The sequence below is a fragment of the Phyllobates terribilis genome, unplaced genomic scaffold (assembly GCF_046119375.1).
Source record: "Phyllobates terribilis strain yellow unplaced genomic scaffold, ASM4611937v1 Scaffold_7__3_contigs__length_470593459, whole genome shotgun sequence".
Taxonomy (NCBI): domain Eukaryota; kingdom Metazoa; phylum Chordata; class Amphibia; order Anura; family Dendrobatidae; genus Phyllobates; species Phyllobates terribilis.
The window spans coordinates 420,423,750-420,441,934 of NW_027362767.1; the positions used below are offsets into that span (position 1 = coordinate 420,423,750).

The 18,185-nt window shown below is 44.6% G+C and overlaps 1 long non-coding RNA gene across 1 annotated transcript; it reads right to left on the reverse strand.

The window, feature by feature from the left end:
- Positions 1-416: 416 nt before the first annotated feature.
- LOC141153301 (uncharacterized) lies at positions 417-10,002 on the reverse strand. The gene is made up of 4 exons (XR_012247282.1): positions 9,859-10,002; positions 3,920-4,003; positions 3,586-3,662; positions 417-717 (listed from the first exon to the last, which is right to left on the reverse strand). It is a non-coding gene; the product is annotated as an uncharacterized lncRNA (long non-coding RNA).
- Between the last annotated feature and the right edge of the window lie 8,183 nt (positions 10,003-18,185).

The following is an 18,185-nucleotide window of genomic DNA, read 5'->3' on the forward strand; positions in this document are numbered from 1 at the left end:
GGAGCAGCTAGAAAGTATGATATAAGGGTATTGCCAATAGTTCGAAGGAATAGCCTGACCCAAATCATTAGTGGTCTCTTCAAAGAAATTGTCTTTTGGAGAAGTTTCATTTTATGAAGGGGAAGTATAAAACTTGTTTGATGACAGCTACAATGATTAATCAATGATTAAGGAAGGTTTTCCGAAGCGCATCTGTTTCTAACTTATCCTGTTGTGTCATTACAATCCTAGTCTCTGGATATATGTTCATTTTAAAAGATTTACATTAAAATTCAATTTTAGAAGTTTTTTACACTGGATTTTTTGTCCTTTGGCTCTAATATGTGATGTATGAACGTGGTGATCACCATATTACTGGGGATTACCTTCAGATACAAGCATCATGTGAAAGTATTTTAGATAATTTATTATGAGATCATTTTAAAATACAAATCAAAGTTTTGTGGACAATCTGACCCCTTCTTGACTTCAGTGGAAACTCAACATCTCTAGAAACAAATATAGTAAGACTTCAACATGCAACTTCATGGATGGAGATGACTTAGTCCTACAAAACTGGCACCTGGGGTACGGCACCATTTATTATACCCATATTGCCAAGACATATTATATAATATATACTACATATTCAGGAGGTACTGTACAAGGTTAGGGTTCTTCATTAGGATTCTCTAGTTCCAGAGTCTTCAATTATATTCAGGATTTAAAGAAGAAAAACTGCAAATAAAAAAATGAATTGTTAGATCATTAAGCTTTTGGGGTGTTGGTGGAGTGAACTATAGGAATTACTAAGTACAGGGTTATTGTACATTCACGTTGGCCTATTAGGACAACCTCATTTACTATACTTTACTAGGGTACATAGATGACACGGAGGGCGCTACCTCACCCAAGACCCCTCCCCTCTGTATTTCTCAAGGTAATGAGCCCCTAATAATAGTAACTCACCTTCTGGAGGACTCAGAGGGACCATGTATTATATGTTACTTATAAACGTCAAATGACACGAAGTGATCTGGAGCTGTCCCTAATGTTGCAGTCCCTCTATAAAGGAGTCTTGCACCATAGGAGAGTGTTTTTTTCCTAGAAAGTTCCCACCATGGTAAGCTGAGATCACTAGTGATCAGCTACACTACTTTGTAGTTGTCATGAAAGTCAGCCGCCGTCTTAGGTATGATACGTCATACCTGAAGATTTCCCTATTGTCACACAGCTTATACCATGTCACATTTCTGCAGCCTCTGGTAAACAGAACAATTCGCCCCCACCTCTGGAGATCAGTGTCCAGAAACTTCTTTGATATGGTAAATAGATGGGCCAGTTTTTGCTGTGTCCAAGCAGGACAGAGTCAGCTAGGCCCCAGGGGGGTAATTAACACCTGATGTCACTTGAAACCAGAAGCAAACCATTTGTGCAAGCCTGAAAACCATGTGCTTTCTTTGTGGAAAATGGCCACCAAAAGCTACAAGATACACTATCAATTCCTAACCACACGATACAAGTTGGAGAACCCAAATAAAATGTATCATGTGAGGAAGGTGCCCGCGGACACAATCATGGGACTTATAAATCCATGAGTGGCCTGGAAAGCTGGATATTTAGAAGAACCATATACAAGGCCCCAGGGGAGGCATGTTTAGAGTCAATGGCTTCCCCAGAAGAGTAGGATCACGACGAGACCTCTGGTGATACGATGAGATCACCCCAGGGAAAGTTATGGGTACTTTTCTAAAATGGAGCTAAAACGAGCATTGGTAGGGGGGCGGAGCTTAGTAAACTGACATCACTAAGAGTGGGCGTGACAGTACTTTAGTATAGCCGACAGCCAGAAACCCCTTCAGTTTGACCCAGGAGATGATGTGAACAACTCCTAATGTCGGGTCCTGGTCTCTGAGTGGGAGGAGCACCTTTGCCATGTGCTACTGAGGCTTGGACGACTGCAACTAAGCTTGAACCTGTGGGATCACAAATCCTCCCTTGCACCACAAGAACGGTAACTGATTTATCGTTGTTATTCCTGTGTTTTGTATTTCTAATTGTTATAGCTCTTATTCTGGCCAAATACCGTTGTGTAGTTAATTGTATAGCCTTGTAATCTAGTGCATTCTTATAATCGATTAAATCATAAATTAATCGTGGGCTGTATCCTTTACTCTGCATATACGAATCCATTGGTCCGGAAACGCTTGGCTGAAACGTTATTGGGTTGGTTCCTGACCCGATACAAGTCTATTAACGGACCGGGCTTGTATCAAACGAGAACTGGTGGCAGCATACCATCTGGGGGATTTGAGGAAGGCTGGCAGTGACGGTCGGAGGTGTGGATATATATTACTGGCGCAGCCAGGGAATATATATACCGCCCTCACTGCAGAGGGCCTCAAATACCCAGAGGGCTACAGGACGGCCTCTCCGGTGACCACTCACTCTAGGTGCAGTACCTTGACTGACCTGAGAGGCAAGGGGGCGCCAGAGAGTTGTGCCTGTATCGTGGCATCTCGGATTGGTGACGTGTAAGGGACAACACACCACCGTGTTTTCCCCCGCTGGTAGCTGCTTCCTGGCACCACTTACTCTAGGTGCAGTACCTTGACTCACCTGAGAGGTAAGGGGGCACCAGAGAGCTGCACCCACCGGCCGGCATTCATCACAGTAGTAATTTAACCCTTCCGTTACAGCGCCTTCACAGGAAAATTGAAGCATTGCCCATTTCTTTTTTAATTCAATCGGTTCCTCCAATCTCTGGGTCCTCCAGAAATAGAAAGAGGATATTTTGTAACTGTTTCTTGCTCTTATAGTAGATGAGGATCCTGATTGGGGGCCCAATGCAAGAAAGCTAAATTGGTTAACATCCAAAATGTAACATGAAGCTTCCGGTCCATAAGGCAAACTCCCAATTCTCATATATCACCCATAGTTGTAGTCCATGAGTTGAATGATACTGCTGGGCCCCATTTGGGATCTCAGTGTCTACAACACGTATAGGTCCATCGTCACATTAATATCTAGTCCATTTTAACACCTAAATGGGGACGCCCTGGTTTGGTTATCAGCTATAGCCTATGGTTGTGTTATGTTCTGAGTTGAATCTTGAAACTTCTGGGCACCTATGAAAAATCAGTAATGAAGCCATCATCTGACCATGTTCCACCTATTACACTGGTGTCGGAAGGGCCTCTACGCTTCCCCGTAGGTATCTAATCCTGGATGCTACTTCTACAAGCCCCTTATATTTAAGTCTTTGCTCTACAGTTTGTGATCCAAGGGGTAACGTTTCTCCTTGAGGAGATTGACATACCAAGCCTGGCATGCCAATGTGAGGAGACTTTTAAGCCTTGCAATGCTCCTATGGGATATTAAATATGAAAATTGCCTCTTCAGAGAGGAAGAGGACTACAACTCTTGTGCCACCTATTGAAAGTAGCGATCCTAAAAGTCAATATTGATTCTTTAAGGAGTGGTTTGTAAAAGGAGATCCTGAGCGAAGGGGTCCCTTCTACATGCCCTGGTGGTACTGACCTCTTTGTAACAAAACTGCATTGTTTTCAATTTGCATTAAAATATAAATATGACACATTTACTTACAAAAACAGAGGGCATCTAAAGTAGGAAAAAAAGGGAGATGAAGGCAATGATGGCGGTTTTTGCAGGGATAGCAGATGCTGTGAAAAGAAGGAATGCAAAGTTATAACAACCACAATACATGGATATTTTGATTCAGGTTTTGGTTACAAACAAACTATCTCTACCCAGCTGTCACATTTTCAGGCTACATACCGCTGTACAGTGTAAAGATAATATTGCCGTATGGTAACGTAAGCGCATAAAGAACCATATTAATTCTAATAGTATTAGGGAATTTAGCATTGAAGCACATCTTTATACTTAGAATCAAAAGGTTACAGGCTTAAATACATACGTGCTGCTGATGTAGTGGTTGTTATATAGGTTGTTGTTGTTGTATTTGAAGTTGCTGCTGTAATGGAAGTTGTCTGGGCTTCAGCTATGGAGAACATGAGAGAAAGGGTTAAATGACTATACTCTTACTGCAAACAGACGATTATATACTGAAAATACTCAGAGATAACTTCTATGTACCGCACCAAGATTTAGGTTGGCACCAAGGTTGGATAAATGGCTGGAAAGTACAGCGTATATGTTTGGGGTGGATGGAAGCAGAAAATTTGTTGTCATATTGGTCACCTTGCTCCTGAGATTTTTCCAACCCTGGTTAAAAATGAGGATCAATACTAAGGGCTCATACAGACATCCAATGAACACAGTCACATACTCCTCTATACATGGACTGGCCGTGGGTCTACCGGTCCGAGCATGATAGCCTAATAGAAGTACAGCTGGTGAAATAAGTATTGAACACGTCACCGATTTTCCAAGTAAATATATTTCTAAAGGTGCTATTGACATGAAATTCTCACCAGATGTCAATAACAACCCATCCAATCCACACAGGCAGGGGAATCAAACTACAGATGTCCATAAATTATGAGTAATAATCCGAAATGAGACAGGGAAAAAGTATTAAACACATGAAGAAAGAGAGGTGCAAAAAGCCATGGAAAGTCATGACACCAGCTCAAATCTATCAGTTATTATAACACAATCCTGCCACTTAGTGAAAAATAATATCAGCTGGTTTAACTGATGGCCTACACAAGAGATTACCAAGGTGCCACATGAGAAACATCTCACCATGGGTAAAACCAGTGAGCTGCCTCAAAACCTTGGCAACCTTATTGTTGAAAAACATATTTAAGGCATTGGTTACAGAAGAATTTCTAAACTGCTGAAGGTTCCAGTGAGCACTGTTGGGGCGACAATCCGGTAGTGGAATAAAATCATTTCACCATAAACCGGCCACGACCAGGTGTTCCCCACAAGATTTCAGACAGAGGAGTGAAAATATTATCAGAAGAGTTGTCCAAGAGCTAAGAACAACCTGTGGAGAGCTACAGAAAGACCTGGAATCAGCAGGTACAATTGATTCAAAGAAAATAATAAGTAATGCACAAACAGTCAAACAGGCAATCCCGACGTGTCACAGCTGTGTAACAGCCGCGAAACATGCAGCCACGGCGGCTGTAACTGAAATGCCGAGCACGCCGAAACTACTCAGCGAGTACCCGAGCGTGCTCGTTTAAAGGGTTAAACGAGCACGCTCACTCATCACTAGTCATCACCAACAAAGGCTTTTGTACAAAGTATTAAATACATTTCAGTAAGTGTGTTCAATACTTTTTCCCTGTGTCATTTCTCTTTATTACACATAATTTATGGACATCTATGGTTTGATTTCTTTGACTGTGTGGATTGGATGGGTTGTTACCAACATTTGGTGAGAATTTCATGTCAATAGCACCTTTAGAAATATGTTTAATTAGAAATTTGGTGATATGTTCAATACTTATATCAGCCGCTATATATGAAGCTGTCACACTCGTGTTGGAGACTTGCAGCCAGTCCATGCGTGGCAGTCCGGGCACAGATGTCTGCATCAGCCTTAAGGGTATGACCGTGTGTGCACTTTTTTTTTCCTGCCAAGACACACATTTTTTTAAATCTCTGCAACACAGATTTGGTCAGTAAAAAAAATCGGTCATCTGCATTGCCCCATTGAATATCATTTTTTTTTTTTTTGTCTCGGATAAGCACTCAGACCAAAAATACAGTCGTGTGTATGAGCCCTAATAGTGAGGCAAAGGATGCTTACTGACAAAATGAAATCCGCCTGAAAAAGAAGACGTGCGTATATATCCCCAAAATGCAAAACTCCTCAAAAACTTGGAGGTTTTGCTCCGTTTCTGCTTTGAAAACTTTGCAAAAAGACTGTGCACATACCCTTAGGCTATGTTCACATGCTGCGTTTTCGCTGCGTTATTTTCTTCAGGCAAAACCTGCTCTCTTGACACTAAAGAAGCTGCTTACAAAAAGCAGGTTTTGTTGCGTTTTTGCTGTATTTTTTTAGTGCTGATTACATGTCATTTGTCTAGAGTACATGTTTATCGAAATGAGTTTTATTCATGAAAAATGCAGCAAAAACGTAACAAAAACACATAAAAAAATGCAGGGTTGCGGTTGCTCCAGTATTTTCTCAAGCGTTTTTGCACTTTTTAATTGGTGAAAAAAACGCTGCAAAAATGATGAAAGAATTGACACGCTGCAGATTTTCCAAAAAGCAGCAGTTTTCCAATTCAGTCAGGAAAAAAAGCAAATGTGTATATGAGATTTATGAAATCTCATAGCTTTTTCTGGTACTGTAAAAAGCAGCTTAAAATTTACACAAAATAAACACAGCAAAAATGCAATGTGTGAACCTAGCCTTAGGCACAGGTATCTGTTAGACTCTGCAGTTTCGCCAGAGAAAAAAACACTTCAGGGCACATCGACATCTTTTGTCCTGAAGTGTCTTTTTCTGGTGTCTTTTCAATGTTTTTTTTATTTTACTTTTAGAGAGGTTTTTTTTTTTTTTTTTTTACATTTTGATATAAACTATTCAGCAGACTAAAGAATGATCGGGTCATTTCTTTTAGCTTCTAATCTTCACGGCGTTCAAAGAAATATTGGACAGTTGATAATGGTGTATGGGATGGTTCTAATTTGTTCCTGAGATTCACAGCTTTGAGGATTTTAATGAAATGGAAGAAGCGGTGTATAGTTTTGTATTAGGCTGTGTGCCCACTATGCGTTTTTTAAGCGTTTCCACAGCGGTAATTCCGCTGCAGAAACGCTTAAAAAACGCTTGGTAGAAGGTCTGCCATGTCCCCCAATGATAATCTGCATGTGCTGTGTACATGCTGCGGAAATTTCCCCTATGGATTATCATTGCGGAAAAAAACGCAGCACTACCAATTATTTTGCGGAAGCGAGGCGTTTTCGCTGCCATTGACTTGCATTGGAACGCATGGATTCCGCATCCCTGCATCTGTAGATGCGGAATACAAACGTTTCAATGTGCGGATGGTACCCGGGTTTGGAGAAGAGGAGAATCTCCTGCGGACCCGGTACCTGTAAAAAAAAGAATAAAATAAAAAATGAATATTATACTTATCTTCTGATGGCCCCCAGTCTCCTTGTCTAGGCTTGCCAGCAGATCGCGGTGGACTCAAGGACCTGCGCTGACGTCATTTAGTCATGTGACGGGTCACGCGACCGCTGATGTTGGCAGGTCCTTAAATCTACCGCAAGCTGCCAGCAAGCAGAGACAAGGACTCCGGGGGCCATCAGAAGATAAGTATAGATTTATTTTTTATTTTTTGACATTCTCTCGGGTCACACTATATAAATCCATGCCGGTTGCATGGATTTATATAGTGTGACCAAGTTGACAAGCACTTTCCAAGTGATGCTAAAATCGCTTGGAAAGCGCTTGTCAACCCGCATGCAGAAATGCATGTGAAGAACGCTTCACATCCGCATGTCCCTGGCAGGAAAAACGCATGTACAATCCGCATGTACAATCCGCATATACAATCCGCATGTACAATCTGCATGTACAATCTGCATGTACAATCCGCATGTACAATCCGCATGTACAATCTGCATGTACAATCTGCATATACAATCCGCATGTACAATCCGCATGCGGAAATGCATGTGAAGAACGCTTCACTTCTGCATGTCACTGGCAGGAAAAATGCATGTACAATCTGCATGTACAATCCGCATGTACAATCCGCATGTACAATCCGCATGTACAATCTGCATGTACAATCTGCATGTACAATCCGCATGTACAATCTGCATGTACAATCTGCATATACAATCCGCATGTACAATCCGCATGTACAATCCGCATGCGGAAATGCATGTGAAGAACGCTTCACATCCGCATGTCCCTGGCAGGAAAAACGCATGTACAATCCGCATGTACAATCCGCATGTACAATCCGCATGCGTTTTTTCTGCCAGGGAGATGCAGAAACGCTCAGGAAAAATCTGGAGGATTTCTGCATCGTGGGCACATAGCCTTACAGCTGCAAAGCTCAGACCATTTCTCACATCTGCCACAACTAAAGGTGAGAGGATATAAATTTGTACTTACTTTGACAAATTACTGTAAGAAAATAAGAACAGGAAAAATTAATGTATGAAATGGATATCACTCTATGAATAAGTTACAACTTCAGGCAGAAATAACATTTACTGTCAGACTAGAATCTTACAAGTTGGATCACAGATTTTGATTCTTCATTCACACAAAGATTTCTTTAAGGAACATTCCATAATTAATACATTGTGTTCTGCCTAGTACAAAGCCTGAGGGGCAGAGTCAGCACAGTGATAGTTTTTCTATGGGTTTTCTATGACTGCAGAGAGCAGAAAAACTGCGTTTGGATTCCAGTAAGCAGCGAGATCGCAATTTTATACAGATTTTAATTCTAAAACTTTGTTCCAACTTTTTTTCTCTTAATAGGGGCTATCCAGATTTACTAATGGGCGTCAGAAAATTGCTTAAAGGGAGTGTCCCACAATTCCAATGTCAACATACCTGGTGCACTAGGGTATTGGAAACATTAATACTAACTTTTTTGTGGTCTGGAATTTTTAAGATGTCAAAGTCAAAATCTCTAAGGTTTTTTTTCATAAAATGGGTTAAAATTAACATACTTAGTAGATTAGGGTATTAAGGCAGTCATTGTTAATATCCCTGGTGGTCTAGAGTATGAATAAAGTCAAAGCTAACATCCCTGGTAATCTAGGGCACTAATATAGTCAATATTAACATCTCTGGTGGTCTAGGGCACTGATATTGTCAAAGCTAATATCCCTAGTGGTTTAGGGTACTAATATAGTCAAAGCTAACATCCCTGGTGGGTCTAGGGCACTAATATGGTCAATATTAACATCCCTGGTGGTCTAGGGCACTAATATAATCAATATTAACATCCCTGGTGGTCTAGGGCACTAATATAGTAAATTCTACCATCCCTTGTGGTATAGGTCTAGGGTACTGATATAGTCAAGGTTAACATCCCTGGTAGTCTAAGATGTTACTATAGTCAAAGATAACATTCCTGGTGGTCTGGAGTACAGATATAGTGAAATCTAACATACTTGCTGGTCTAAGATACTGATATAGTCAAAGCTAGCATCCCTGGAGGTCTAGATTACTTATATAGTCAAATTTAACTTATCTAGTGGCCTAGTGTACTGATATAGTCAAAGCTAACATCCCTGGTGGTCTAGGGTACTGCTATATTCAAAATTAACATCCCTGGAGGTCTAGGATACTGCTGTAGTCAAAGATAATATCCCTGCTCTTCTAGGGTACTGATATAGTCAAAGCTAACATCCCTGGTGGTCTAGGGTATTGATATAGTCAAAGCTAACATCCCTGGTGGTCTAGGGTATTGATATAGTCAAAGCTAACATCCCTGGTGGTCTAAGGTATGGAAGGTGTCAATCAGAACATTTCTAGTGATCTTTGGCACTCCAGTGACTAATATTAGTATCCCTGATGGTCTGGGGAACTGAAGATGCTACATTCATCATTACTAATAGTTATAGTTATGTCCATCATTGCTGATGGTTCTGTACAGAGAAGCCATTTGTATTTCTGCCCTCTCCATCTCTCCATGCAAGCCCAGAAGAGGAAGCAGACTACAGACTGCAGTATAAAAGGAAAATATTTGTAGTCTGATACCATGGAAAGACATGGCTCCGCATAGCAGCTGTATACACAAAACGGTAGGAGATTTTCAGAATTGTTTCTAAAGCTTCCTCAATCAAATGTATCCCGATGTTAATACAAATGCATGCCATGAAGAAGTTATCCCTTCATGTTAAGGAAAAGTAATGATGGCTCACAAAAGTAATCTTACAATCAACTATTACACTTACATGTTGCTTGTAAGGTGAGGAACACAAGCAGGATCAGTCCCCGGGACACGGCCTTAGACACCATGTTGAATCCTTGTTGGTGGGGTATGAGCTGGAGTGGAGGTGCTGTAGATTGGAGTGAGGACGCAGGATACGTGTGGGGTTTTTATACTCACCCATAGCACTAGATTAGACGTGAGCTCACCGCCTCTCTATTCTCTAATGTTTGTGTTATTTGTTATTATAACAATATGGCTGAGCAAGAAGATAAATACCCACATTCCAAATATCCAATGTAGTGTCCTAAATTTCTCAACAGCTGCTAAGTGTAGGTTCAATTAGTATCTACAGTATGTGATAAGAGAACATACAGTGAACACATCACCAATCTTCTAAGTAAATATATTTCTAAAGATGCTATTGACATGAAATCCTCACCAGATGTCGGTAACAACCCATCCAATCCACACAGTCAAAGAAACCAAACCATAAATGTCCATAAATTATGTGCAGCAATGAAATGAAATGACACAGTGAAAAGTATTAAACCCTTAGGCTGTGTGCCCACGATGCGTTTTATAAGCGTTTCCGCAGCGGCAAAAACGCTGCAGAAACGCTTAAAAAACGCATGGTAGAAGGTCTGCCATGTCCCCCAATGATAATCTGCATGTGCTGTGTACATGCTGCGGAAATTTCCACTGCGGATTATCATTGCGGAAAAAAACGCAGCACTACCAATTATTTTGCGGAAGCGCTTCGTTTTCGCCGCCATTGACTTGCACTGGAACGCATGGAATCCGCATCACTACATCTGTACATGCGCATTCCATGCGTTTCAATGTGCGGATGGTACCTGGGTCTGGGGGAGAGGAGACTCTCCTCCGGACCCGGGTACCATAGTACCTGTAGAAAAAAGAATAAAATAAAAAATAAATATTATATTTACCTTCTGATGGCCTCCGGTGTGCTCGTCTTCTCTTGCCGGCAGATCACGGTGGACTGAAGGACCTGCGCTGACGTCATTTAGTCATGTGACGGGTCACGCGATGCTGACGTCGGCAGGTCCTTCAGTGTACCGCGAGCTGCCGGCAAGCCAGGACTGAGCGAATAAAGACTGCGGGGGCCATCGGAAGGTAAGTATAGATTTATTTTTTTATTTTTTACCATTCTTTCGGTCACAGTATATAAATCCATGCCGTTTGCATGGATTTATATAGTGTGACCAAGTTGTCAAGCACTTTCCAAGTGATGCTAAAATCGCTTGGAAAGTGCTTGTCAACCCGCATGCGGAAATGCATGTGAAGAACGCTTCATATCCGCATGTCCCTGGCCGGAAAAACGCATGTACAATCCGCATGTACAATCCGCATGCGTTTTTTCTGCCAGGGAGATGCAGAAACGCTCAGGAAAAAATCCGGAGCATTTCAGCATCGTGGGCACATAGCCTTAATGAAATTTTCAAAAGTCTTTGGTGATGACAGGTTCAAGACGACTACTGTATAGAGAAACTAGTCGTGTGCATTGCTCAGGTGTGATTTTGGCCCATTCTTCCATACCATCACTCTGCACATCCTGAAGGTTCAATTTTCTCCTTCTTTGAACCCTGAGTGTTACGCTCGCACCTGGACTGACTGGCGTGAGTGTGATAAGGTGCGGTAGACAAGCGGAGTAAAGTGAAACCGCTGGAGTGGAGGACAAGGCAGAGCGGAACCGCATGTGCGGTGAACAAGGCAGAGCAGAAAGGAACCGCCGGAGTGGTGAGCAAGCAGAACAGAACTAAACCGCAGGTGCGGTGAACAGAGCAAAGAGGAACCGCCGGAGCGGAGGGCTAGGCAGAGCAGAGGGGAACCGCCAGAGCAGTGAGCAAGCAGAGCAGAACTAAACCGCAGCTGCGGTGAACACGGCAGTGCAGAGAGGAACCACCGGAGCGGTGGGCTAGGCAGAGCAGAGGGGAACCGCCGGAGCGGTGAGCAAGGCAGACCAGAGGGGAACCGCCGGAGCAGTGAGCAAGTCAGAGCAGAGAGAAACCGCTGGTGCGGTGAGCAAGGCAGAGCAGAGAGAAGCCGCTGGAGCGGTGGGCAATTCAGAGCAGAGAGAAACCGCAGGTGCGGTGAGCAAGGCAGAGCAGAGAGAAGCCGCCGGAGCGGTGGGCAAGTCAGAGCAGAGAGAAACCGCTGGTGCGGTGAGCAAGGCAGAGAAGAGAGAAGCCGCTGGAGCGGTGGGCAAGTCAGATCAGAGAGAAGCCACTGGAGCGGTGGGTAAGGCAGAGCAGAGGGAAGCCGCTGGAGCGGTCGGCAAGTCAGAGCAGAGAGAAACCGCCGGAGCGGTGGGCAAGACAGAGCAGAGCGAAACCGCAGGTGCGGTGGACAAGGCAGAGTGGACAGGGCTCTGTTCACATGGAACAGACTGGAAAATACAGGAAGATACGGAGGAAGGGAAAGGGGACAAGCAGAACCAGATACACACAAGGTACTTCCTATGATGTAGCGAGTGGACATAAAACTCACAAACAGAAGTACAGTGACAACGAGTTGGAGTTAGGTGCAGGTTCAGACACTGCAGGAAAAGGGTGGGTACGGACATAGAGACAAAATAGGTAACAGGCTAAGAGACAGTTCAGACAGGAACTGATACTGCAACGAGATACAGGAACGAGCCTGGGTATACGGCCCCCAGAGTGGGGAAACAGACTAGAAGTCACAGATAACGGGTCTGGGAATGCAGCCCCCAGAGTGGCGGAAACAGACTAGAAGTCACAGAAAACAGGTCTGGGTATACAGCCCCCAGAATGGCGGAAACAGACAAGAAGTAGAACTGGACCTGGCAACTTCAGAGTCAAGGAGCACACTGAATGTTATTGTTGCTCAGGCACCTCCTTCTGGGTGGAGGGGGTTTAAATATCCAGTGACTCACAGCAATAGGCTGGAGACACATTAGGGGTGCACCCACAGCAGCTACAAGAATCAGGAAGTAACTGGGCCGCCGCCCTAAGCAGTCAGTCAAGAGATATGCACACAGCATGAACTGGAGCAAGGTTTGTAGGCTGGACTGAAGGGTAAGATTGCGGTCTTGCATAGTGGGAGGTGGAGCACTATGCAAGCACGCCGCCAGGGATGTTACACTGAGCTTTAGATCCTTCCATACATTTTCTATTGGATTCAGGTCCGGTGACTGAGTATGCCATTCTAGCAGCTTTATTTTCTCTGAAACCAATTGAGAATTTCCTTGACTGTGTGTTTGGGATCATTCTCTTGCTGAAATGTCCACCCTCGTTTCATCATCATCCTGGTATATGGCAGCAGATTTTTATCAAAAATGTCTAGGTACATTTGTCCATTCATCCTTCCTTCAATAATATGAAGTTTTCCAGTGCTGTACATTAAAAATAAGCCCCATGCCAAGATGTTTCCACCTTCAAACATCACTGTTGGTAAGGTGTTTGTGGATTGATATGTAGCACATTTTGTCTTCCAAACATCGTGTTCATTATGGCATCCAAAGAGTTAAATTTTGGTCTCATCTGACCAAATATTTCACAGGCTTGTCTAAATGTTATTGAACAAACTTTAAACAAGATTGCACATGCTTTTTGCTCAGCAATGGAGTCTTGAATGTTGAGCATGCAGACAGGCCAAGGAGGTTGAGTGCATTACTTATTGCTTTCTTTGAAACAATTGGTCCTTGGCTCTTGGACATCTCTTCTGATTATTCTTTTCACTCCTCTGTCTGAAATCTTGCTGAGAGCACGTGGTCTTGGCTGGTTTATGGTGAAATGATGTTCTTTCCACTTCCGGATTATGGCCACAACAGTGCTCACTTGAACCTCCAGTAGTTTAGAAATTCATCTGTAACCAATGTCATCAGTATGTCTTGCAGCAATAAGGATGCAAAGGTCCCGAGAGAACTCACTGTTTTTATCCATCATGAGATGTGTCTTATGTGGCACCATGGTAATGAGACATCTTTTTATAAGCCATCAGTTGAACAAGCTGATATTATTTTTCATTAAGTGGCAGGACTGTGTTCTAATTACTTATTGATTTTAGCTGTTATTAGGACTTTCCATGGCTTTTTACACCTCTTTTTCTTCATGTGTTCAATACTTTTTCCTTGTGTCATTTCTCTTTTTTTCACTTAACTTAATTTATGGATATTTATTAGTGTTGAGCGAGCACTAAAATGCTCGGGTGCTCGAAGCTCGGGCCGAGCTCGCCGTGATACACGGGTGCTCGACCCGAGCAACGAGCCCAACGTTAGTCTATGGAAGACTCGAGCATTTTTGCGGTGGCACCCCCGGCAGTCTTTTAAAAGCCTAACAAGTGCCCAAAATGATAGTGACAGTGCTCAAATGACATGGGGACAGCATGGGGATCGCCCCAGGAAGCATTTCTGACCCCCAGGTCACTGCTGTCAACAACGTGGTCAGAGGTATTAAGCCACTTTTACAGGCTCACAATAAAACGTTCAAAAACGAAAGTGAAACTTTTTTCCTGTGTTATATGTTAAGGAACATCCTTTCCAGGGTAAAGACTTGTGTATAAGTTAAAATAATTGACCAAAAACAAAAATACTCCTCCACACCTTCGGCTATGTTCACAAGTAGCATTTTTTATGCGTTTTTGCACTTTTGTATTGCTTTCAACTATGACAAATGCATTCACCGTGAAATGTCATTTTAACATTTTACAACCTTATCTGGCCATGTGCTGTGTGACACAAGCATAAAGTGCTGAAAAGACAAGGGAACAGCATGGGGAAGACCCCTGGAAGCATCTCTGACTCCCAGGTCTCTGTCTAAAAGTGTTCCCATCATAAGTGATCCTTACCGCATCAGAAGATGCAGACTTGCAACTATCCCCATGCAAGTTCTAGTCCCAGGGCAGTGTTCAATTGTACCTCCCCCATTCCTTGCAATACAAGCTCAAGTATGCAGCCTGCCACCCACCCACCCCCAGGCTGCAATACCATACTGCTTGCTTGCTTGAACTTGAAATTGGGCCTTTTAGGCATGTGGAGGCGGAATCTGGCCACCATGTTGGCGGCCTGGAATCCATACTCAGTTCCCAGCCGCCCGGCGACCAGGTGTCCATACTCAGTCCCCAGCCGCCCCGCGGCCGGGTGTCCACACACGGTCCCCAGCCGCCTGGGGGCAGCCGGGTGTCCATAAACGGTCCCCAGCCGCCCCTATTTCTCCTTGGAACATCCCCCCACACACTTTTCTTAGCCTGCTTTAGGCAGCATTGGACGAGCCCACCAGAGAACCAGACTCCTCCGGTGGGCCCTGACTTCTCCATCGGTGGAGTTGAGAGTGATAAGGTGAGGAGCATGATGATGATGACAGAAGTTAGCATCTGCTATGTTTTCTTTTAATGCAAGTGTAAGTGTGCAGCCTGCCACCCACCCACCCCCAGACTGCAATTCCATACTGCTAGCTTGCACTTGAAATGGGGCCTTTTAGTTTGGAGGAGGCCGAAGCTGGCCACTACCTCATGGCTGCTTCGGCAGCGAGGTATCCATACTCAGTCCCCAGCCGCCCATATTTGTCCTGGTGTGCCTTATACATAAGATTAAGCGCGTATACCAAAACATTACCTGTGCCCTCCCCAGTGCATTTAGTGGGAAGGAGAGCCTATTCCGCTGTAGTGTGTGCATGCCAAACCCCTGTTCATGGTACATGCGAAGATGTCTCCCACCTTGCACCTGTCGTTGCAGACTTGCAACTATCCCCATTCAAGTCCTTGTCCCAGGGCAGTGGTCAATTGTACCTCTCCCATTCCTTGCAATGCAAGCGCAAGTATGCAGCCTGCCACCCACCCACCCCCAGGCTGCAATACCATACTGCTTGCTTGCTTGCACTTTAAATTGGGCCTTTTAGGCATGTGGAGGCGGAATCTGGCCAACACGCCATGGCTGTGTCGGCGGCCTGGTATCCATACTCAGTCCCCAGCCGCCTGGTGGCCGGGTGTCCCCGCTTGCTCCCCAGCCTCCAGGGGGTGGCCGGGTGTCCATACTCGGTCCCCAGCCACCCCTATTTGTCCCGGTAAACTTTCCCACACTTTTCTTAGCCTGGCCTGCTTTAGGGCAGCATTGGCCGAGCCCACCGGACTATCAGACTCCTCCAGTGGGCCCTGGCTTCTCCATCAGGGGAGTTGAGAGTGCCAAGGTGAGGAGCATGATGAGAATGATAGAAGTTAGCATCTGCTTTGTTTTGTTGTAATGCAAGCTCATGTATGTAGTAGCGGCTAGGCCTGAGGTGGTCAGCGTTTTGGCGCATATCCTACCTCCTCCGAGGATTGCTGGATGTTTTCCTGCTACTATCCAAGTTCTATGACTCCCATTAAAGCAAAGCTTCAGGTGATACATGATGGATGAGGTAGTAGCAAAGGAGAAAGAGCAGGAGGAACAGGGACCATTCACATCAATATCAGGCCAGTCAACCAGATATGTCTTGTAGGATATGTTTCTGTAACAAAAGGAACGGTTCGGCTACACAGTTATAGGGCATACAGTGAGTGCAATGCCTACCAAAAATTTCGAGCCACTCCAATGCCCCTTGGAAATGACATGGAGGTCAGAGGGCATTAGCTAAACCTTTTTTTCCATTTATAGCAACTGGGTCTCCCGTGCACTGTTGGCCTAAGCAGTGAATGGAAGGTTTTCCAAAAATTATGAGGAACTGCAATGCCCCTTACAAGAGCCATGTGTGGTACCCCAGGGGTCTGGTCACCACAGTAACAGACATATTATGTCGGAAAGCAAGTGGGAGGTTTCCTGGTCAGGATCCCTTAAACATGCAACATCCTCCTGCCCCAATCCTGGGAGGGGAGAATTCTGCCCTTATAAACTGGATATGGGGCGGGTTTGAGTGAGTCAGAGAACAGTCAGAGTCAGAGTGAGAGCAAGGGAAAGTAACAGCAAGGAGCTCTGTAGGAGCTAGGAGCTAAAGACCAGGGGCTGGAAGCTGAGCAGAGCTCGCCCTGGCAGAAGACAATAGGAACCGGACACAGAAGTCTGAAGCTGTGAGGACTTATATATCCAGCAGCAGAAACCAGCCGGCAGGGAATTTCAGGTCCTCTGGCCATAGAAGCCTGGAGGCTCAGTCACAAGCAAGGGACCAGCACCGCCGTCGTGGAGCAGAGGCTAACAGAAGGCCCCAAGTCACCAGCCTTACGGGTGAGCACTACACGGTACACTCAGGGACATGGGCTAATTCTACCCGCTTACAGCAAGGTAGCCAGGAAGAGTGCAGACAGACGGGGAGGCCTACAACTCCACCTGGCCAGGGGAACTCCTGCTTGCTCACAGACTGACCAGGCCTCTTATGCTAGCCAGTACTCCTGGGAGGGTCTACCTTATAATCATCAGTAAAGACCCTGAACTGCACTGCAAAGACTCTGAGTCATTCCTGCTGCGCTCGTGCACCATCACCCCCATCATCCACACTCACTGCCCTGAGGCTATACTCCTCCCGAGGGGAGTTATCCCATTCTATGCTGCGCACACAACACCAGCCTCAGCGGTCTGCCTCGCAGTGGTGGTACTCCCTGACCGCAATCCACGGGTGGCGCAGTCGGACAATTAACCTCAAAACCTAAGAAAGACTGACACTGGTTTGACCAGCCTGAGCCACAGGACCGGGTCACCGCCACGGAGACTACAGACCCCAGAGACCCGGCACCGGGTATCCCACACACGTGTACATACGGCCCAGGGGGCACGTCACATGCAGAACAGCATATTACAAACATAAGTCCCATTATTGGGGAGTGGGTGTCCCATAGTATTTGCTTATGCCTTGCAAGCAAAAGCTGCCAAAAATTAGGACGGAGCAACTTGCAATGCCCCTTACAAGAGCCATGCAGTACAGCATATTACAAACATAAGTCCTATTATTGGGGAGTGCGTGTCCCATAGTATTTGCTTATGCTTTCCCAGCAAAAGCTGCCAAAAATTAGGACGGAGCAACTTGCAATGCCCGTCACAAGAGCCATGCAGTACAGCATATTAAAAACATAAGTCCCATTATTGGAGAGTGGGTGTCCCATGGTATTTGCTTATGCTTTCCAAGCAAAAGCTGCCAAAAATTAGGACGGAGCAACTTGCAATGCCCCTTACAAGAGCCATGCAGTACAGCATATTACAAACATAAGTCCCATTATTGGGGAGTGGGTGTCCCATGGTATTTGCTTATGCTTTCCAAGCAAAAGCTGCCAAAAATTAGGACGGAGCAACTTGCAATGCCCCTTACAAGAGCCATGCAGTACAGCATATTACAAACATAAGTCCCATTATTGGGGAGTGGGTGTCCCATAGTATTTGCTTATGCTTTCCCAGCAAAAGCTGCCAAA